At 37.9% G+C, this 9,276-nt stretch overlaps 1 long non-coding RNA gene across 1 annotated transcript; it reads right to left on the reverse strand.

Annotated features, from left to right (window-relative positions):
• Window positions 1-4,400: 4,400 nt before the first annotated feature.
• LOC132613508 (uncharacterized) lies at window positions 4,401-6,085 on the reverse strand. Its single transcript, XR_009571958.1, has 2 exons — window positions 5,998-6,085; window positions 4,401-4,639 (listed from the first exon to the last, which is right to left on the reverse strand). It is a non-coding gene; the product is annotated as an uncharacterized LOC132613508 (long non-coding RNA).
• Window positions 6,086-9,276: the final 3,191 nt, after the last annotated feature.

The following is a 9,276-nucleotide window of genomic DNA, read 5'->3' on the forward strand; positions in this document are numbered from 1 at the left end:
ATGGTATTGAGATCATGAACTAAACACTTTAGATGAATGGACGAAGATGGGTGTTATGACCATGAATGTGGGTGAATTAGAGGCAAATTGAGGAATCTAGATAATGTTGATAATGTGAATGACTAATGGCCATTGTTATGATATTAATGAAGGTATAAACGCTAGCATTGGAAGGGAACGTGCAAGTGTAGAATAGTTCGACGGAAAGGTATGTGAGGCTAACCCTTCTTTCATAAGGCATGATTCTTTGGCCATATTCCTAATTCCTCTAAATGAGTATGTTGTCTCCAAATGATTGATATTCCGAGCTCATAAGCTCACGACCCTTGATACGTGCTACGAATGTACTACGCACCCCATTGACGAGTAAGCATAAGATAGAGATGTAGCGAAAACGATGATGATAGTGATGACGATGATAATAATAATGATGCTAAAGGTGCCTACGGGCTATTATATTCACATGTGCCTATGAAGGGCTATAATGACACCCCGAGCTTATAATGCCGGGTAGAGTATATGTATATGGATGTATATATGTATGTATGTATATGATTACGTAACGCGCGCACACGTCTGCAGATGGTACGAATAACCCTGAAGCCTTGGTAGGGCCAGGTAGAAATAACATTGAGCCTTGGTTGGCCAAGTACGTACGAAACACCGAGCCTTATGGTCGGGTACGCTATGTATGTATATAAGTGTATGGCTATGTATATAATATGAATATGAATGTGAAAAGACTATGTATATGAATGCGAATAGGGGCATGTATACGAATATGAGCATAAGTATGGTACGAGTATTATTATGGGATACGAACGACGATGTATACAAGTAAGCGATATGATGATGATGATATTACTATCTCCCCTCCTATGCTATCTTCATATGATATCTATTATGATTCTATATTGATGTTGATCATGCTTTACATACTCAGTACATTCTTCGTACTGATGTCCTTTTGTTTGTGGACGCTGCGTCATGCCCGCAGGTGCACAGGGAGACAGACTTGATCCATAGCTGCTTATTCAGAGATTGCATAGCAGAGCTACATTTCTTTCGGAGCCGTAGCTTTTGGGTACTTATTCTTTTGTGTATATAATTATGGGCATAGCGGGGTCCTGTCCCGCTCATACGATATGTCATACTCTTAGAGGCTCGTAGTCATGTGTATGTGAGTAGAGATGTTCGGCCATGTCGGCCCATGTTTGGTATATCTTTTGTTTGCCTCGTCGGCCTTGTACTTATGATGTGGCATAGATGCCTATGATATGTTAAATGATGATGATCGTCTAATGGGATCAATATGATTAACGATAAGAAAAGCACGAATTGACTTATGGTTCACCTAGATGTTATGTTATGTACGATACGGCGGTGCTCGGGTGGGGTAGCACCGGGTGCTCGTCGCGGCCCCCTAGCCGGGTCGTGACAGACATGATTCAATAATACTCCGAATAGCCCGCATAACATTCCAATTAGTCCACACATCACAATATTCAATAACCGATAACATGACGGCTACTATATATTCGAGTTACTCTTAATAATATATGACCATAACACTTTATCGAAACGACTTTATAATAGTTCAACCATTACAACCACACAACGCATAATCTCAACTACACTTAATCCTCCAACTCAAACAAGAACCACAACACGCCCTAACAGCCCATAAAACAAATACAACTTCAATTTTAAATATCAAATTCCTTCACCTTCATCACATAACCCATGACAACAATAACGACCACCCTAATCATAATTAATTCACCATTTTTAAGTTACAACAGCCCCCCACACGGCCCAAACAACAACTTAGCATCAACACACACAATTTCACATCTACCAAATTATACAAGGTCCAAATCACCTCTAAAACATGTAGGAGAGAATTAAATCTTACCTTAGCAAGCTTGAGTTGATCAAGAACTACCATGGCTGTTGTAATCTCTATTTCTTTCTCCAATTGAACTTGAGAAATTATCAATTCAACTATGTAGAGGGGCTGTCTGTAAGCTTGCTCCAAAAGCTGCCATGGCCGTGAGCTTCATGAGCTCCCATAGCCATGGCCGAACTCTCTCTCTCTCTCTCTAGATTAATTTGTGTGAAGATGAATGAGGTTTTGTTGATGAATTAGTCATCAACTTGACTTATATAGGTAGCTTAACATATTGACACATACCCCCTCCACTTGGCATGTCCTCATTCATGCTATTGTTTTATTAATAAATCAGGTGGGGCCCACTCAAGGTGTAATTAACTTAATTAATCATTAATCGCCGCTTAATAATCTAATCATGGTTAGGTAATCCCTAATCTCCACTAATATTTCTACACCAATTGAATTTTACAAGCCATCTTGCACTTATTAAAAATCGGGGATTAAAACCCCTTGTCTCATATTCCAAAAATAATCTTGTCTTGAACTTATGTCGATTAGCTTACGAATAAGCCGACGTGCAAAAATACGGGGTATAACATTATTCCCCCCTTTAGAACATTCGTCCTCGAATGTTAAAATGGTCCTGTACTCCCAATACTTCCTTAAATGTACTTTTACTGAATTATATTCTTCACATGACTCCTTCGTCGGTCGATTTCCTTCAATCTATTATAATACATTTCAGATTTCTACGTAACCATTCCAGTAATATTTCCTCTTTTTGTTGCTTCTCGAGGTAATAATTCCACGTCGTTTTTTTACTCTCCTCGTTAACAGTTGTATGCGAGCTCTTCTGCTGAAATGTTACTCTCTCTCTTGTCTGCATACTGTTCAGTTGTACTGTCACTGACTGATTCGGACTTGTATTCATGGTGCACTTAGTCATAACTCAAATATTTCTTCTTCTATAGTTACTCCCTTAAGATGATGTATCGTTCACTTCACTTTACCTTCTAATCTTTAAATAAGATCTTGTAATGCGTAGACATCCCTCATTGATTTATTAGGCTTTACAACCCTTGGAGTATTTCATACCTCTGGTAACTTATAGACCCTTCGCAGACTCTACGATCAAGACAAAATTTCCCAGGGTGTAACATTATTTTACTTCAATAACCTTACATTGCTCTACTGTCTGGAATCTTCAGCCTCATGTATTACTCCTCGATTTCTCTAAAAGACTTTAACTGTCACTCTACTTTTTAGCCCTTAATCTCAATCCTTAGAGTTGGCTATCAAGTGGCGCGGGGGTTTTCTCATATTATAACTTTACATAGCTGCTCTGTGATCTGACTATCATTAACTGGTATAATTATGAAAAAATTTCTTTTGATTTGACATATAAATTCACTGTCATCCAGTAACCCGCTCGTTCTGTTCGTCTTGCTTCCACCACTTCGCAATTTCCCTTAATCCAACTTGTAATACTTTCGGCATATCATCTCGTGTCGTTTCTTTATCTTTAATTGGAATTCTTCTATTGCCTCTTCATTTAGATTTTGCTCTTAGTTTTTCTATCACGCATCATGTTGATATACGTGGGTTCTCAAATTAGCCCCAGAAATACCTTAGCATCGTCTTACTAGTATTCATGCTTAACCTCGCCATCGGGGTTCAACTATAGCCATGTCGTATTTGCCCTCCGTATTAATCCTATATTGGTAATTTAGCTTAAACTATCTTTACATCCTTCCTTAATGTACCCCAAATATCACAACCGCACTGATATTACTGAATCCTTACTCTTCTTATCAAGTACTCACTTGGTCTCATTCTTAGCATACAAACATCCATAAGTTGTTTAACTATTCTTGTACCACTTATATAAAATATATCCAATCTTAGTCATAGCCTTTCCTTCTCCTGATTCATTATGCTCTACTTAATTCATCTGTACTAAAACGCGCCCGTAGCCTATCTTGTCATACTTCTTTCCCCTCTTTTATTCACCCTTTGATTTTCTCGTATCCTACTATAGGAGATTCTCTACCCCTTCTCCTTACTACTTATAAGTCGTAATATCATTAGCGAACAACTCTATTGCCAACATCTTAGCCTTTAACCCAGTATAGCGTAGCTATCCTTTATAATATCTCTTAAGTTACTCGTTACCATTCTCTTGTCGTACTCTTTCTTTTTACAAGCACCCACTTCCTAATGTCATATCATACAAGATCTTTACAAATGATCCTTGCTCTTGTCTCAAATACCATCCTGATTGTTATCCGTTTATCGCTGGCCTTCAGATCTTACTAACTTGTTTCATCAAGCGATCTCACTTGAAGTTTAAGCATCCATATCAAATATATTACACCTGTCACACCCCGACCTTACCAGGGTGTGATGGGCACCCGACCCCATATCTGGAGCCGAGCGAACCCGCTGACTCTTGTTACATACTTAACTTTCTTAGACTCTTATATCAATAAAAATGGAAAACATAGTAAAACTTTCAAGAGATTTTTTTTTTCCATCGTACTCAAGTCAAACAGAATCTGCAATCACATGGACTTTATGATACAACATATTATCGACACTCTATACCCACGACTCTGTCTGCAAAGTCTCTAACATCAAACAAACATCATGGCTCAGACACTCTGACTCGGCAGCACTCCAGAACAAGTGGAGCCTGCCAACTCCGCTGGAACATCTTCTATGATAGCTGTGGCTCATCTGGTGTACCTGCGCGGCATGAACGCAGCCCCCGAAGAAGAGGGGTCAGTACGAGTAATGTACTGAGTATGTAAGGCATGAATAGTGACATAATAAAGGAATATACAGTATGATTAATAACGGAATAGACATATGGAGATTACCTTGGACAGAAGTAACCTATACATATGAATGCCTTTCAGGCAGATGCCATGCATGCTTAGTCCCTTTTTCAGAAAAACAGTACTTCTTACTTACATGTACATAAAACAGAACATTTCAGAAAACGGTATCCTTTATTCACATTTACAGACGCCGAGTACATCGGCTCTCCCAACCCCCTCCCCAACAGTGTCCCAACATATTATATATAAATATATATATCACATATACAGACGCCGTATCCGGCTCTCCCATATCCCGGGTCCGGGACGAAATCCAGCTGAATCAGGTGGTAATATAACAGTGGCCCTTTCCCTTTCCCCCGTATACATATACATATACATATTCACATTCATATACATATGTCATACCATTGGCATGCATGAGAGCTCAAAGAAAGTCATGTGTCCATCGGAGTGACGGAAGGTCGGTAGCCTCCGATTACATTATGGAACAACCATAGTCGCTTTGTCTCACCTTGAAGGAACGAGTATTATGAGGCGAGACTACCAATGAAAAGTGTCATTATGAGGAAAACATCAAATAGGGTCATAGGGTACAGTTTCATATACCTAGGACCTTTAGAGTAGTCATTACCTGTAATAGAGTTGAGATATAGAGAATTAGTTTAACATTTCCATATTTTCCTTTTCATAGCAGAACATTTTGCCAACACATCTACCGTAGGCATTTTCTCATCTTGGACTACATCGTTATCATTATAAGATCATATTCATCATCTTAGTCATGGAATCATCTTTGTCATACTTATCATAGGCATATTCCCTTTCTTAACATCATCATTATCATTGTCATCATAGAAGTATCCTCGTTAGCATAGTTACAGTACTTGTCACTCGGTGAACGGGATAAGGATCAAAAGTTTTCTTTGGATTCTGCTTCAAAATAGATCAAACGGAACAATAAGGAAAATCCGGGGACCATGGGCCCACCTCGGGTCAAATGAGGCGGCGTACCAAATTTACATATGTTACATGTCATGGCGTTACTTGTGAGGGTTTTAGGGTAGTCGGGTCCTATTTATGCGAGTTCTGGAGGTTTAGGAAATTCTTCCAACATTTTGCACACTTTTTAGTTCAATTCTACTGATTGAAAAAGAGAAAACTTTAGGCGCGGATTCCGGAGGGTAGAGTTATTCTCGAGGCTCATATCCAACATATTCCGTCTAAGACATGCCATAGAAAGAAGGGTGAAGCCTTACATACCTTTTCTGCTTCTTATGCGACTCCAAATTCACGTTCCAAATCCGCCAAAATCTACAAATTGGTCATGTTTACCAAAACTTGATTAGAGCCTTTAGAAGTTGATTCTTTAAAGTAACACTTCGTCTGCCGAAATTTCGGCAGCATTTCCCCTATAAATACACCATCTCCAAAACTTCAACCTTGCCAATTTTAATCAACAACAATCCGGGAATTCAACCCGGCCAAACTATCAACAACAATGCTAACAATCATACCAACAATTTCAATCAACATACTACTTCCTTCAAGACTTTCCAACTCCAATAAAAACAATAACAACCTTATAATTTATATTCCAACAACACCATACTAACATCATTGTCTTCCATACATGCAAGAACATTATATTCAATTAGCATAAACCTCTAAAACAAGTCTCCAACTACTACAACTTCATTAAGATCATTAAGCTTTTATTAGCAATCATAGAATCAATTCATCACACCTTACCATCATAGCAATATGTTCGGCCACAACACTACTTACATATTTCCATAAATTTTCCATCTTTTTCTATATATTACAACAACAACCAACATACTACATAAAATGGATTCATCACTTCCTACACCACACATACACTCACGGCCTCACACATATATACACAACCATCATGCAAGCTTCCATATTTCATGATTTCTACCCATTACTACATACCACAACATAAACGAAACCTTCATAACATATAGAAAGGGATTAAATCTTACCTTTTCTACTTGCTTCTTCAACTTGGCTAGAGTTTCCAACTTGCACAACCAAGGCTTTTCTTAATCCAACAACTACTCCATGGTGTAGAGGACCTTCCATTTAGTAGAAAGGCTAGAAGATTTTTTTTTTTTTTTTGGTCACCTTCCATGGCCAACCATGGCCGAACCTCTCTCCCTCTCTTCTTCTTTCTTTTGTTTTCTTTTCTTTCTCCAAATTTCTTGAATTAAAATGGTGAATTCCCTTATATATATATATATATATATATATATATATATATATATATATATATATATATATATATATATATATATATATATATATATATATATATATATATATATATATATATATATATATATATATAATTCCCATGGTCATGTGAGGGGCACATGCCCTCTCTAGAATTTTCTTGAAAATAAATCAAGAAGACCACTTAGCTTGTCTCATAAGCTTTGGTCCATATGTTTTCTTCTAATTCATGATTAGCCCCCCATTAAATATGAAATGGCTACATTCCTCCCTTTCTTTCTTTTCCTAGAGTTTTCTTCTCTTTTTCTTGAAGTTTTCTTACAAAATAAAAGATGACTCATTATCTTACCATGCACACTTTGGTCCATATATTTCCATCACATGGCCAATGTGCCCTTTTTGGAACCTTCATGAACTCCTTTTATGAAATTCCCGTTTTTCCCCTCGACTTTCCTTAATATTACCATTTCGCCCCAAGCCTTCCGCATTATTTTCCATGACCCCTTTTTGTGAATTTCTCTTTTTACCCTTAACCTTTCTCAATATTTCCATACAATAATATTCATAAATAATATTCATAACCAACTTGTACATGAAAATAATTTCTCAAAAAAAATGATCTCGCCCTTGATTTTCCACGTCGACTTTGAAATTTCCAAACGTACAAAATACGGGCTATAACAACACCGGCAATCGTTTCTATTTTACACTTGCACTTCTCTCACCTGCTTCGCCCCTTAAGGGCGTACTTATACCATTATCTATTTATATTCCGCTCTATGTCCCTATTTCCAATCTCAAATTCACCCGATCTTTTTTTTCAATTCACTTGGTATACTGCACCATACCCACGTCTTTCTTTATAATTTATAACTTTGATTATCCACGTACGAAACCTTCTCAAAATCTCGAAGCGACGAGAGTGTCACGACCCAACCCCGTGGGCCATGACTAGTGCTCGAACTGGACACCCGTATACGAACCTCTTACATATAATCAAACTGAATCTATGAATGATATGGAAACTTGCAAAAGAACTCCAAAGGTTCATAACGTCGTCATATATGTATATTCAGATAAACTGTCTCCTGAAGAGTCACAACTTGTCAAATCATAAAACGATACGCAAGCCGACAAGGCTGCCACTACTCATCAATATTGTCACGACCCAACCCCGTAGGCCATGACTGGTGCCCGACATGGACACCCGCATACATACTCTTTAACTATATGTTCATTTCACATCAAACTCAATATGGGTCTTATACGATCTCATCATGAAATAATACGCAAGCCGACAAGGCTGCCATTATATAACAATATCATATGCAAGCCGGCATGGCTGCCATCATGTGGACGAATATCATATCACAGAACATCGTATAGACATAGCTGAATATAACTCATACACAACCCACACATATGTCCACAGACCTCTAAGAGTATCAACAGTAACGTAACATATGACGGGACAGGGCCCCGTCGTACCCTTAGTCCACATAGGCATATAAATATATATCCGAGAAGGATTTTTACCAAAGTCTGGACTCCGGAACAATGGAGCTCTCCAAAATAGCAGAAGGGGAAAATCCTAAGCTGTCGGATCACCAAAGCGAATGTCTGCACCTGCGGGCATGAAACGCGGCCCCCCGAAGAAAGGGGGTCAGTACGGAATATGTACCGAGCATGTAAAGCATGAAATACAGAAAACGGGATCATAATTGAAATAAGAGGTACAGAAAATGAGTACAATAACCAGAATGCCAAGTACTTGCTTTGGAAACATAAATCATGCATGTCAACATCATATATCATATCCGGCCCCATTATGGGACTCGGTGAACATGGTCTCCACCCCGTCTCTGGCGCCATAACACAGCATAACTTCAGAATATAATATATATCTCCGTAACACAGCATATCTCCGTAACACAGCATAACTCTGTAACACAGCATAACTTCATATCACAGCATAACTTCATAACACAACATAACTTCAGAATATACATATATATATATATATATATATATATATATATATATATATATATATATATATATATATATATATATATATATATATATATTGTACCCGACCCTTTAATGAGGAACTCGGCGAACAATACAGTGAAAGTGTGCACGATAACATACCTGGCCCGGGACTCGGTGAAAGATATATTGAGATATGCACGAGCAGAGTAGTGAGAAACTATATGCAATTCAAAACATTTTTAAAGAATCAATAGAATAGTCAACACGAACCATCGTTCACAATTTCAAATA

The sequence above is a fragment of the Lycium barbarum genome, chromosome 10 (assembly GCF_019175385.1).
Source record: "Lycium barbarum isolate Lr01 chromosome 10, ASM1917538v2, whole genome shotgun sequence".
Taxonomy (NCBI): domain Eukaryota; kingdom Viridiplantae; phylum Streptophyta; class Magnoliopsida; order Solanales; family Solanaceae; genus Lycium; species Lycium barbarum.